The sequence below is a fragment of the Dendrobates tinctorius genome, unplaced genomic scaffold (genome assembly GCF_039654945.1).
Source record: "Dendrobates tinctorius isolate UK_male_01 unplaced genomic scaffold, ASM3965494v1 ptg000020l, whole genome shotgun sequence".
Lineage (NCBI taxonomy): Eukaryota > Metazoa > Chordata > Amphibia > Anura > Dendrobatidae > Dendrobates > Dendrobates tinctorius.
In genome coordinates this window covers 19,843,285-19,856,618 of record NW_027361688.1, presented here as the reverse complement: position 1 = coordinate 19,856,618, position 13,334 = coordinate 19,843,285, and positions in this window count along the sequence as shown.

Sequence of the window (13,334 nt, the reverse complement as noted above, 5' to 3'; positions counted from 1 at the left end):
TGGAGCCTCCAGCACCGACCTCCACCCGCAGAGCCGCACTCCACATAGAGGATAATGGGGCCTCCAGCACCGACCTCCACCCGCAGAGCCGCACTCCACATAGAGAATAATGGAGCCTCCAGCACCGACCTCCACCCGCAGAGCCGCACTCTACATAGAGAATAATGGAGCCTCCAGCACCGACCTCCACCCGCAGAGCCGCACTCCACATAGAGGATAATGGGGCCTCCAGCACCGACCTCCACCCGCACTCCACATAGAGAATAATGGGGCCTCCAGCACCGACCTCCACCCGCACTCCACATAGAGAATAATGGAGCCTCCGGCACCGACCTCCACCCGCACTCCACATAGAGAATAATGGGGCCTCCAGCACCTACCTACACCCGCAGAGCCGCACTCCACATAGAGGATAATGGGGCCTCCAGCACCGACCTCCACCCGCAGAGCCGCACTCCACATAGAGAATAATGGAGCCTCCAGCACCGACCTCCACCCGCAGAGCCGCACTCCACATAGAGAATAATGGAGCCTCCAGCACCGACCTCCACCCGCAGAGCCGCACTCCACATAGAGAATAATGGGGCCTCCAGCACCGACCTCCACCCGCAGAGCCACACTACACATAGAGAATAATGGAGCCTCCAGCACCGACCTCCACCCGCAGAGCCGCACTCCACATAGAGAATAATGGAGCCTCCAGCACCGACCTCCACCCGCAGAGCCGCACTCCACATAGAGAATAATGGGGCCTCCAGCACCGACCTCCACCCGCAGAGCCGCACTCCACATAGAGAATAATGGAGCCTCCAGCACCGACCTCCACCCGCAGAGCCGCACTCCACATAGAGAATAATGGAGCCTCCAGCACCGACCTCCACCCGCAGAGCCGCACTCCACATAGAGGATAATGGGGCCTCCAGCACCGACCTCCACCCGCACTCCACATAGAGAATAATGGGGCCTCCAGCACCGACCTCCACCCGCACTCCACATAGAGAATAATGGAGCCTCCGGCACCGACCTCCACCCGCACTCCACATAGAGAATAATGGAGCCTCCAGCACTGACCTCCACCCGCAGAGCCACACTCCATAGAGAATAATGGGGCCTCCAGCACCGACCTCCACCCGCAGAGCCGCACTCCACATAGAGAATAATGGAGCCTCCAGCACCGACCTCCACCCGCAGAGCCGCACTCCACATAGAGAATAATGGGGCCTCCAGCACCGACCTCCACCCGCAGAGCCGCACTCCACATACATGGCTGCTCTCTGTGCTGTGCGCACAGGACCTGTGATGAGGTCACAGGAGGGGAGGAGACAGGGGTCACATGATCGGGGCCCTGACACCTTCCCTCCTGTGATCTCATCACAAGCCTTTGCACGCTACCAGCAGCATCAGCGTTCACGCTACTTGTAGATGCTGCTGGTAGCAGAGCACATAATGCCGCCCCCACGGTCACTCACTTTTAGGTGGGGAGAAGATGGAGTGCCATTGCAGCAGCCAGCAGGAATGTGGTGGGGGCCCCCTTAGAAGCTCTTGTGGTGGGGGCCCCGGGGCTGAAGCCCCGCCTGCCCTGCCTATAATCCGGCCCTGCGCAGTGGCGGATTATAATGGGGCAATTTACTGGCCTGGGCTGTGGGCCCCTTAACCCCACTGGGCCCGGGGCAACTGCCCAAATTGACCTCATTATAATCCGCCACTGGTTGGGGTAGAGAGTTCCAAAGCAGGGGTGATGCGCGGGAGAAATCATGTATGTGATTGTGGGAAGAGGGGAGTAGAGAAGGAGATCTTGTGAGGATCGGCGGTAGCGTGCAGGTAAGTAGCGGGAGACTAGGTCACAGATGTATGGAGGACACAGGTTGTGGATGGCTTTGTATGTCATGGTTAGGGTTTTGAACTGGAGTCTTTGTGTAATTGGGAGCCAGTGCAGGGATTGACAGAGGGGAGAGGCTGGGGAATAACGGGGGATAGGTGGATTAGTCGGGCAGCAGAGTTTAGGATAGATTGGAGGGGTGTTAGAGGGGAGGTCACAGAACAGGAGGTTGCAGTAGTCAAGGCGGGAGATGATGAAGGCATTAACTAGGGTTTTTGCAGATTCTTTTTTTTTTTTTTTTTTGAACAATAAATTTTTTTATTGAAAGTTTACATTTTACAAATAAGGTGATAGCAAATCTCAATACAGAGCTGTATTTGCAATATGCATAAGGGAGCATGTAAACGGTTGACAAACAAACAGACAAACTAACAGGATAGAAGGTAAAGGAGGGGAGGGGGGAAGCCCGAGGAGGGGGGTATGTTATGTCCAATTATCGTTAATGATTCAATCAGAATCAGGGGGATCTGGGTTGGTTAGATGAAATACAGGTGTGGCAAAGGGGGTGTGGTTGGCGTACTCCGCCCAGGGAAGCCATATTTTCTCAAACTTACCGACTTTATCTGTAAGTATGGCAGATAATTTTTCGTTGATCATATACCAAGAAAGGCGTGTTTTAACCGCAGATAAATCTAAATTTGTTTTTTTCCATGCCATAGCTATGGTTTGTTTGGCTGCCAGGAATACTAATGCAATGAGGGTTTGAGTGTGTTTAGGGATGTTGGGGATGCGTTTGTTGAGTAAGGCCTCCCAAGGTTTTTTTTTTTAAGGTTTATATTTGTTATAGAGGAAACCAAATGGTAGATTCTGATCCAAAATCTACGTACGGTCGGGCATAGCCACCATGTATGGAACATATCTCCTGTAGAGTTGCACCCTCTAAAGCAATTTGGAGAATAGTTGGCGACTGCCTTAGCCACTCTGGCTGGGGTCAGGTACCATTGGGTTAACACCTTATAGTTAGTTTCCAGCATAGGGGTATTTAATATTCCTCCAGTAGAGGAGGACCAAATTTGGGACCACTCAGAATCTGTCAAGGTGGAACCAATGTCGGACTCCCAGCGAGAAGTGTATTTTAAGCAGCGCCTATGAGAGAAGGAGTTGATATGTGAGGAGAGATATAGTACCTGGAGCATGTGGATTTTGACGGCATTTTTGTTCGAAGGGAATAAAGGAGTAGGGAGGAGTAGAATTTTTTAGTAATGAGTTGACAAAGCTTTTAAGTTGTAAATAGCGAAATATCTCTCCAGGGGGGAAATTATATTTTTCACTCAGGACTGAGAATGGAATAATCCCGTCATCGTTAAAAAAATGGTGGACTCTGGTTATCCCTGCAGCGACCCATAAACGAAAGTTCCTAAGGGATTCCATGCCTGGGGGAAACTGGAGATTGCCCCCAAAGGGGGGCGAGGGGTAAAAATGGTGAGATTAGCTGCGAGGAATATTTCAACGAGTCCCAAATGCTAAGAGAGTGCGTTATAATAGGATTCGAGATGTGTTTTCGCTGGGCTAGGAGAATCCATAGTAGTGTGTCGAGGGTACCTGAGTGAAATTCAGGGGCCTCTAGAGATAGCCACATTGGGGATTCGGAGTAGGCATGATATAGGGTCAGTTGACCCAATTGGGCTGCATGGTAATATTTAGAAAGATTGGGAACTCCCATGCCTCCTTTCAAACGGTGACGGTAGAGGGTAGCTCTATTAACCCTGGGGAGGCCACCTCTCCAAACAAAAGCATCTACTAATCGTTGGGCTATTTTGAGGTAGTGTGAAGGGACAGGGACTGGCAAGACACGAAATAAGTAAAGTAATTTGGGGTTTTTGCAGATTCTTGGTTGAGGAAGGTATGGATTCGGGAATTGTTTTTGAGGTGAAGTGGAAAGGGCTTGATCCTTGATCAGTGTCAAGGATTACCCCGAGGCAGTGAGCTTGTGGAACTGGGGAAAGTGAGCAGTCATTTATTTTAATGGATAGGAAAGATGATGAATTCTGTTTTGTCCATATTGAGTTTTAGAAATCTTGCGGAGAAGGATGAAATAGCAGACACACATTGAGGGATTCTGGTTAGTAGGGAGGTGATATCTGGTCCAGAGATGTAGATCTGTGTGTCATCAGCATAGAGGTGATCCTGAAAGCCATGAGATTCTATGAGCTGTCTGAGGCTGATGGAGAAGAGCAGGGGCCCTAAGACTGAACCTTGCAGGACTCCGATAGATAGGGGGCGAGGTGAGGAGGTGGTGTGCGAGTGGGTGATGCTGAATGTCCGGTCTGTTAGGTATGGCGGGATCCAAGATAGGGCCAAGTCAGTGATGCCAAGAGATGAGAGGGTCTGTAGTAATGTAATGTAGTCCATTGTGTCAAAGGCAGAGGACAGGTCTAGCAGAAGTAACACAGTAGCGTTGCTTGGCTTTGGCAGTTAATAGGTCATTGTTATTGGTTCTCCAGACTTCCCTCCTGGTTTGTCCAATCCAGTTTCTCAGCTTTAGTTCTCTGAGTAACTTCAGGGCAAAGCAAATTGGAACAGGCACCAACTGGCCTTCATTAGAGGCCATATTAGATGTTGTTGACCCCCTTACCACTGGGCACTTGGCGTTCAACAACTCCACCATTTTATTCATTCTCTCCCATATTACTCTTTTTACACTTGTAGCCTATCCGAAGTGGTGAGAGTGATTTGGCACACACTTTCATCCTTTGCTAGTGAATCTTTCAGATCAGCCTCCCTCTAGATTCTTAACACAATGAGAGGAAGACTTGGGCATCACCCTGTCCATGGAACAGAGAGATAGGGTGTTGTCCTTGGCACATAAGTCCTCTACGTTCACACCTGCAGGAACCGAATTACAAACTCTTGTCAAGATGCTATAGGGTTCCACTTAAATGAAGTAAAATGTTTCCCCTCCATTGACTCTAAGTTTTGGAGATGCAGATCACATGAGGGTGATTGCCTTCACATTAATTGGTCCTGCCCAGTATTACAACTGTTCTGGAACAAGGTGTAGAGCATTATCAAGTCTGATACAGACATGCCATCAGAACTGGGTCCTGAACTGTTTCTCCTACAGCACTGAGACATCAGTTTCCTCTTTTAAATGTTCATTCTTAAAATTTTTGGTAATGGCTGCTAGAGCTTGTATTCTTCAGCTTTGGAAGAAAGCCACTCCATCCTGATTGTCCCTCTAAAAAGTCAATGCTTTACCGTATATGGAGAACTTGACTGCTTCGGCCTGTTTCACACTTCCGTTTTTGTGTCCGCCAAACGGATCCGTTTCCGTTTTTTTGACGGAAACTGATGCAAACGGATCCGTGTTTTTAAAAACGGATCCGTTTTTTTGACGGATCCGCGGTAACCGTAATGGAAGTCTATGGGACAAAAAAAACGGATCCTGCAAAAAATGGCGGATCCGTTTTTTTACGGAAAACAACGGATTTTGACGGATTTGAAATGTACAGAATCGATGAGGCCTTTTACAAAACTTGGTACTATTGGATGGAGTTACAACACGCTAGCATATACGGAAGCCTTTTGCTCTATGACTTGGTTGCTTTGTTTAGGACCTTTTTCTCTTATGTATAATCTGTGATATGGCGTATTTCATTTGCCAAACACTTTCACATTTGGCGATTGTCAGTTCCTTTGTAGTGGTTTTTTTGTTAACTTTTGTTTATAAATAAAAAAGTTCCTGTTTTCAGGAGAAGAGATATACAGTGTCATGTGAAGGTTTGGGCATCCCTGGTCAAAATTACTGTTATTGTAAACAGGCAGTTTGAAATGATCTCTAGAAAGGGGCTAAAGTTATCAGACACATTTTTGTATTTTAGGCCTGAATTTTTTTAAAACTACCGTAGTTTTTTTTTTTTAAATTACATTTATGTAGAAAAAAAAAAATTTGTATGACAGAAAAACAATGAAACTTATCCATGGTAGTGAATAAAAATCTGAAATCCAGTGGACCACTACCATCAAAATCTCTAAATGATCTAAGCAATCAACTTAATACTAGAGATTATAGTACCCAGCCATGTTCAATCTACAACATAATCAAGGACTGACAAGACACAAACACAAGGGAGAATGAGGAAATAGGGAGAGGTATTATACAAGTAGCATCAACTGTGTTGAGACCAAAAAGTCCTAGGGCACCCGAATAGATTCAAACAATTCTATCCCTTCACTCAGGACAGCAAACCTAACATCAGAAATTCTATAGAGCAAGTCTTGAAATGGGGGGGGGGGTATCCTTTTCCAATGGAGAGAGAATCAGGTATCTAGCTGCCGTTAAAGGGAATCTGTCACCTCATTTTGGCGTGATATTTAAATGACCGGGTCCAGTCCAATGGGAGGTGTTTCGGGTCCTTTCCTCCCCCTTGGCTGCTGTCTGCAATATTTATGTATTTGGCCTCCATATTACATGCATGCGCATTGCAATCTGGACTCGCGCACATGCAGTATGCTTTGCCCAACTGTAGGCAAAGCCAAAAAGTATTAAGTTACGTACCGGTAACAGTATTTTTCGGAAGCCCATGACAGCACCACGAGAGAGAGGGAATCCGCCCTTCAGGAACAGGAAACCTACAGATACAAAAGGGCGGCACCTCTCCCACGCATCAGTTGGGTTACAGAGCTTGAGAAGCTACCATGGTTAGTGGCACAGCATATATACAATCTATACATCCTATTTACAATTTATATGTAATCTTTACTCCAAAATAAGGAAAATCCATGAAATGGCTTTCTAAGAGGAAGGAGTGCACCCCTATACGTGAACAAGGGAGGGAACTAAGGGTGCTGTCGTGAGCTTCCGAAACATACCGTTACCGGTACGTACAGTAACTTAATACTTTATTTGGACTCCCATGACAGCACCACGAGAGAATTACAGAGATGTAAACTAGCTTAGGGAGGGACTACAGCCTACAGCACCCTTAGCCCAAAAGGTGAGATCCGAGGAAGCACCCATATCTAACCGATAGTGGTTAAAAAAGGTGGAAGGAGATGACCAGGTGGCCGCCTTACATATCTGGTCAATTGACACGCCTGATCTCTCCGCCCAAGATGACACCATGTCACGAGTGGAATGCGCCCTCAGATTCTGTGGAGCCGGAACGCCCCTGTTGTGTAAGCAAGAGAGAGAGCCTCCACTTTACTAATGTGCGTTTTGATACCCTAAACCCTTTCTTAGGACCTTGGAAGGATAAAAATAATGCGTTCTCTTTCCTCCAAGGATCAGTAGCCGATATATATTTTAGTAGGCATCTTTTAACATCTAACGCATGAAGCTTCTGCGCTTTAGGGTTGGTAGGATTACGGAGGAAGGAAGGGAGCACTATCTCTTGCGTCCTGTGAAAGTGTGACGCTACCTTGGGCAAGTATGCTGGGTCTGGTTTTAGGATTAAAACTCTGTATAAGGGGGCAACCTAGAAAGTGCCTGTATATCACTTATCCTACGTGCGGATGTTATTGCTACCAAAAAAGCTGTCTTAAGGGATATAATCTTTAGCGAGGCCGAATTCAGAGGTTTGAATGGCTTCTCTGTCATAGCTGTAAGGACTAAATTCAAGTCCCATGGTATACCTTTATCCCTGTGTATGGGTCTAGATCTACTAGCAGCCTTGATGAATCTAGTCACCCAATAGTTGCTGGCAATATCACAGGTAAATAGGGCCCCCAAGGCTGAAACCTGCACTTTTTTTAAGGTACTTGTGGAAAGACCCAACTCAAGACCCCTCTGAAGGAATTCTAGAATCTGTTTTGTGGGTATTCCATCCCTGAGATTAAACTAAGGTGGACAGAAATCGCCTCCAGGTTCTAGCGTAGATGTTTGTAGTAATCTGATTCCTGCTCTTCAGGAGGGTATTAATTAAATTTTGGGAGAAACCTCTATTCTTCAACAGTGCCCTCTCAAACTCCATGCAGTCAAATGGAGTCCTGCTACTTGTGGATGGTTGACTGGCCCCTGGTAGAGAAGATTCGGAAGGTCAGGGCTTGCATACTGACATGGTCCTCAACCATGCGAACCAGGTCCTCCTGGGCCGGAATGGGGCAATTAATATGACCCTTGCTCGATCTTCCCTGATCTTTCTCACCACCAGAGGTAAGAGGGCTAACGGTGGAAAGGCAGATGCCAGAGAGAAGTCCCATTTTATCAGGAAGGCGTCCACTGCCAGTGGATTTTCCCTGGGGTTCAGAGAGCAGAACTTTTTTTTACTTTTCTGTTTTCTTTGCTGGCAAAGGGGTCTACCTCCGGTTGACCCCATCTGCGGACAATCTGGTTGTAAACGTCCGCGTTTAAAGCCCATTCTCCTTGCCTTAGGACCCTGCAGCTTAGAAAGTCTGCCTTCATGTTGTCTTTCCCTCCGATACGGAGCGCAGTTAAAGATTGAAAATTTCTCTCGGCTATTTGAAATTGACGTTCTGTTATCTGCATCAGTGCCTCGGAGCGTGTTCCCCCTTGGTGGTTGATATAGGCTACTGCTACCTGGTTGTCCGAGAGGATCCCCACATGATGACACTGTAGGTACATAATGAGCTTTTTAACTGCCAACTCAATCGCCAACAGCTCCCTCTGGTTAGACTAGGTCTCAGCTTTGGAGTCCCAATGTCCCTGGACCACTATGTCCCCCCAACCCGAGGGGCTAGCATCTGTGGTTAATATGCAGGTTATCTGCATCACCCAGGGCACCCCTGAGGATAAGTTGTTCTTATCAAGCCACCATCTAAGAGATGTAAGAGTCAAGGGGCTCAAAGATATCTGGCCTTGTAGAGACCCCTCTAAGGCCCTGTCGCTAACAAGGACGTCCCTCTGAAGGGATCTAGTGTGAAACTGCGCCCACCTGACTGCTGGCATACATGAGGTCAGAGAGCCTAACAAAGACATGGCTTGCCTGAGGGTCATGGAAGGTTTCTCAATCGCCCGATTTACCTGCTGTAGTATGTATTCTAACTTATCTGATGGCAGGAGACACTGCTGGGTTTCTGAATTTAACAGTAAGCCTAGGAACTTTTGGACTCTTAGGGGCTGAAATCAGGATTTCTCGTAATTTATTATCCATCCGAGGTGCTCTAGTCTGAGCTTAACCCTTTCTATCTGGGATAGACAATGGTCCACGGAATTCCCTACAATCAAAAAATCGTCTAGGTACGGGACAATCAGGATATCAACCTCCCGTAGATGAGCCATGACTTCAGCCACTATCTTCGTAAATACCCGGGGTGCTGCTGAGAGACCAAAAGGGAGAGCCCTAAACTGAAAATGACGGATTAGACCGTCCATTGAAACCGCCACTGTCAGGAACTGCTGGAAGTCTGCGTGGATAGGCACATGGTAGTACGCATCTTTCAAATCCACGACTGCCATAAAACACCCTTTAAGCAACATCTTTAGTGCTGAACTGATAGACTCCATCTTAAAGGTTCGGTTAACCAAGAATTCATTAAAGGAATGTAAATTAATAATGGTCCTAAATGATTTATCCGGCTTTTGGATCAGAAACAGGGGAGAGTAGAAGCCTCTACCTCTCTCAGATTCCGGAACCTCCACCAGGACCTTCTTTAAGCATAGACTCAAGATTTCTGCTTCTAAAGCAGTTTGTTCGAGTGGCGAAGATCGTAAGGGAGTTATGTTCCTCGGGATACCTTTAAACTAACTAAACTCCAGCTTGAGTCCGGTGGATATTACGTTCCGCACCCAGTCACTATTGGTGATCTGCAGCCATGCTGGGAGGAAGGCTGACAGTCTACCCCCACAGGAATCACTAGTCATTGGCCAGGCTTCTTTCGCTCTCTTGAACGCCTGAACATAAAGCCCGTACCTCTCCTCCTTCTATCCTCCCATCTGGGACAGTCTCTATTAGGTGATGGGTTGCGCTTTCTTCCCTGACCGAATTTCCTTCTATTGAATGAACGTCAGTAGGATGCGGACCACAGATTAGGGAACTACTTCTTGTCATCCCCGGCTTTCTCCAGCAACTCATCCAGGACTGTTCCGAACAAATATTCTGCTTCGCACGGGATAGTGCAGAGTTTTGACCTGGATTGAATGTCTCCCGGCCAGCACTTTAGCCACAGGGCTCTACGAGCTGCATTGGAAAGTCCTGCTGTTCTAGCCGCCATTCCAACCGCATCCGCTGAGGCGTCCGCTAGGAAGTCTGCGGCCCCCTGGATTACTGGTAGGGCCCCTAAAATTGTCTGTCAGGTGTCCCTTGTTTTAATTGAGACTCCAATTGGTCTAACCAGATCATCATGGACCTGGCTGTACATGTTGAGGCTACTGCTGGCCTTAAGGAACCGACTGCCATCTCCCAGGTTCCTTTAAGGAAGGTATCTGCCTTCCTGTCTAGGGGTCCCCATGTCCTCGAAGGGTAGTGAGGATCTTTTTGATGCTTTGGCGATTGCCGCATTTAATTTAGGGGCTTTGTCCCAAGTGTTGACTGCAGGATCATCAAAGGGGTATCTACGTTTGAGGGCTGGTGGCAGCGAACCCCTCTTAGGCTAGTTTCACACTAGCGTTTTTGAGCGCAGCGACGGCCTGTGCACGGCCGCCGCTAAGCCCCGCCCCCTGCCGCGCCTCCGGAAGCTCCACCTACCGGCGCATGACGCTTCATGCGCCCTGCGTCCCCTATCTTTATCACTGGGGGAGCAGGCCGTGCGCAGTATGCGTTTGGCGGCGCATGCGCCTTTTTGACGGTGCGCCGGCGCAACTAAACTGCAGCAGGTTGCGTTTGGCGCAGGTCGGCGCACCGTCAAAAGGACGCATGCGCCGCCAAACGCATACTGCACGCGGCCTGCGTCCCCAGTGATAAAGATAGGGGACGCAGGGCGCATGCAGCGTCATGCGCCGGTAGGCGGAGCTACCGGAGGCACGGCAGGGGCGGGGCGGGGCTTAGCGGCGGCCGTGCACAGGCCGTCGCGCTCAAAAACGCTAGTGTGAAACTAGCCTTATCCGGTCTTTTCCATTCTCTACGAGTTAGATCCTGAATCTTTTTGTTCAAAGGGAAGACCCTTCGCTTTTTCTGATCCAGCCCCCCGAACATGACATCCTGCATGGATAATTGTGGTTTAGGCTCCTCCACTTCCATAGTCCCTCTCACCGCCATTACCAACTTGTCCACCCGGTCGAGCGGCAGACAAAATCGTCCGGAATCCTCTTCCTCCGAGGGGGATGAGCCAGGGGAGTCCTTACTTCTCCATTCCACCGAGGAATCTGACTCCAAAGGGCCCCTAACCCTAGAGCTCCCCGGTTGGGACAGGGATTTCAGGGTTTCTTTCATCTCTTCCCTGACTATGTCTTTTAGGCTTGCAGCTATTTTAGGCGATTCTTCCGCAACCATCTGCTGGATACATGGGGGGGAGGGGGACAACTTTTTTTGGGGCATGAGTCCGGTAATGGGCATGCACAGAGAGCACATTCTCTGTGTTTTGTCTTACTCGTGGACTTCACCTGAGAATAAAAACAGAGGGAGGCCCCGTCACTGAGTAAACATTCACGTAGATCACTTACCAGTGCAGCAATTAAGTACCGGAGAATGAGGGGGAATCTTTTTCAGTCGATGCTCCCATCTGTCTGGAGGAGCTTTTATGACTGGATTGGTCACTCCGTTTGGCACACTCCTTACTGTCCCGGGATTCTTTTTGCTTGACCTGCTGAAGTTCCTCTAGGGGCGGCAGTGATTGTCGCTGCTCTTGTTCGCGCTCCATCATTGCATGCAATAATGTGGCCAAAAGCATGGAACCCCCCCCTTGGGCCCTGCTTAAATACCCCTCCTCCAGTCAGCAGATATGCCACGCCGCCCCCCCCCCCCCCCAATTGGACTCCCATTCCCAGCTGGCGCCGCTGTTGGCCCGGTGAGCCAGCGCTTACCGGCACCTGTTCCGATGGGCGCTGCAATCTTGGAATCTTCACGCCTGTACAGTGGCACCGCTGACCTGGAAGCACCCCGAGGCTCCGCCCCCGACGTCACCACAGCCCCACACACTTCCTGTGTAACCGGAAGTCACACGGGACGCCCGGTACGTCCTCCTACAGCGCTCCCCGGTCCCGGACACCATGCAGCTGTGCCGGCCATACCGACCCTAGCCACTGCTCCGCCGGAGCAGGGAGACCTCCGGGGGCATACTCACTGGCGGCAGCCTTCCACGGAGGCAGATATCCTCCAGACCCCGCTCCCTGCTGTAAATGTCACTGCCGTGCAGACCAACTAGGACCACCATGGCGTCTCCAGGAGCTCTGCACCTGGCTGAGATAGACACCCCCCCCCCCCCCCCACTACCTGTACCGGCCGGTCAGCCTGGGATCCATCCGAATTCCATCTGTAGGATCCCGTCTCCTCAGGAACAGGAAACCAACTGATGCGTGGGAGAGGTGCCACCCTTTTGTATCTGTAGGTTTCCTGTTCCTGAAGGGCAGATCCCCTCTCTCGTGGTGCTGTCATGGGAGTCCGAATAAAGCATTAGTGTGCATGTGAATTATGTCCCAGAACACAGCAAAATACTTCTGGGACATAGTGCACATGCATCGGTGAACTAATTCTTTTCAGCTTTGCCCGCAGTTGGGCAAAGGATACTGCACGTGCACAAGTCCAGATTGCAATGCGCACAAGCGTAATATGGAGGCCAAGTATGGGAATTCACAGAAATATTGCAGACAGGGGCCAAGGAGGGGGTGGAGGAAAGGAACCGAAACCCTGCCCATCGCCAACAATTTCTCAAAGTCTGTTAGTTGAGACACTACATCAGAGTCAAGCGAAGAAGATGCCAAAATGTTTAATCTGAGTATTTTGGGGGAAAAAAAAAAAAGTTGTTAGGAATGGGAAACTTAGATTTAATATACTCGAAAAGGTGTGGATTTCCAGAGAATCTCCATCCTGCTTATCTAAACAACCACTCAAGAATCCTCTATGGTCCATCTGTGGATTTCAAACTACTTGGAATCATGGGTTGATAGATGAATGACGTCATTTGTGAATTTGACAATCTCAACCCAAAACTTATTTGCGCAAGAGCGCTAAATATCTATGGTACAACTGCAAGGGGCCCAATAAAAAGGAAGTGGGGACCTAATGTGGATGGATGGATGGATGGATGGATGGGGGGGGGGGGGTGGCAGCCACACTTGTTAAAGGCACACGGTGAGGCAAATTAAGGAATCCTTCTTAGATGGAGGCCCAATAGTATTAAGGAATGTTCGAGAGACCTCCCCGAGATTTATGGAGGGTATTTGCTTAGAGATTCTATGGTGTATATCATTCAATACGAATCTCATTATGCTAGCTTGGAGTCATTTAAGTTCTCCTAAGGGGACTTTTACTAGGAGAATCTCAAAGTTAGTTTAGGGAGGCATGTCAATTTCACAGCAGCTATACAACCCAAAAGTGAAATTGAGTAGGGTTTCCATTTAGCTAGCAAATTCTTAAAGTCTCTAAGAAACTATAGAAAATTACCTGAACACAAGGTATTA